Here is a 1342-nt window from a genome sequence, read left to right on the forward strand (position 1 = left end):
TGATGGTAGCTACTAGCTAGCCACCTGCTGAGCATCTCCAGGCTAAACACAAGCTATTCAACCATTAGTTGCCTTCCTCTGTGACAGAGCTCTGCATTAAGCTGTAGGCCTATCTTTTTTTCTTTCTTTTCTGTGTCTGACCAAGACGCCAGTATCAAGCGGCATTCCCTTTAAGCGAGCCTTGGGAGCAAATTCCTCTGAAATCCTGAGAAGGAATTTGATTTAAGGGAGAGCCCAGGCATTCAGGTACTAAAGTCTTCAACAGGGGCCAGCAAGGTGAGATTGCTGTTGCCCATCAAAGGCTGGATTCAAGTGCTAAGCTACATGCTGCAGAAGGCTGGGATGGCCAGCCTACTGTTCAATCACTACTGATCAAGCCTGGCTGTTATCCCCCTTTAGCCTGGCTATAGACCGCTTCCTCCACTAAGGGGCAGAATATGATCACTGATACTGTTAATTCGTCACTCAAAGGATCCATTTAAAGCCATGCTAACTACTGTGACCGCTGTTAACACACATGGTAATAGCAGGTAATGATGATGATAATGATAGTAATACTGCAAGTGGAAGACTGGTGAGACATGCTTTTAAACCGTTTAGTTTTGCAGTGTTGGTATTTTCAATTCCCTGCTTAGAGAATGATAGAAATCTTTTCATATCATCAAAACATCACAAAGCAAACTAACATACATACATACATTTCAAATAGCATGACCTGTAATCTGTCTATTGATTTGATGCATAATGCATATTACACTATCATCAGTTTCATGCACATTTTGCTATCAAAACGAATTGTGATGTATTAGTGCATTTAGTCTTCTTGCAGTTCAAAGCTTGTTTGCTAGTTCAATTCTGTCTGATCTCAACCAGAGCTAAAACAATACTCAAGTGCAGCAGTGCTTTACTCTTCTGCTGTAGATTGATGCGATTGCGATCGCGATGTGATTGACACGATTTATTCTTTCACTGAGTGGAAATCAGTCAGATCTCAATCCAGTGTCTCTTGTTGATTTACAGGGTAAAACCAGAAGTTTGTCACTCTAGATTCTAGATAGATCTTGCTTTATTTTGAACGTCAGAACTGTGTTTATTTATTTTCACATACTGGTGTTTGGCCAAAACACTCCTCAAGTTCAAACCGCCGCCAGTCTTGAAGGGCTTGGATTAGTGTCGGCTCTGCCGCATAATAGCTCTGAGACAGCTAAACCTTTCCATGATGCCTGTTTGAGGTTGTGGTCAGCACTTCCCTCATTAAATCATCCATTTATTCTCAGAGCTGGATGTGATATTTTAGAGGTTTGAGCACACAGGGCACAGGTTAGCTGCAATTATGCTGATG

Source organism: Gymnoscopelus braueri (assembly GCF_963280865.1).
Source record: "Gymnoscopelus braueri genome assembly, chromosome: 6".
Classification (NCBI taxonomy): domain Eukaryota; kingdom Metazoa; phylum Chordata; class Actinopteri; order Myctophiformes; family Myctophidae; genus Gymnoscopelus; species Gymnoscopelus braueri.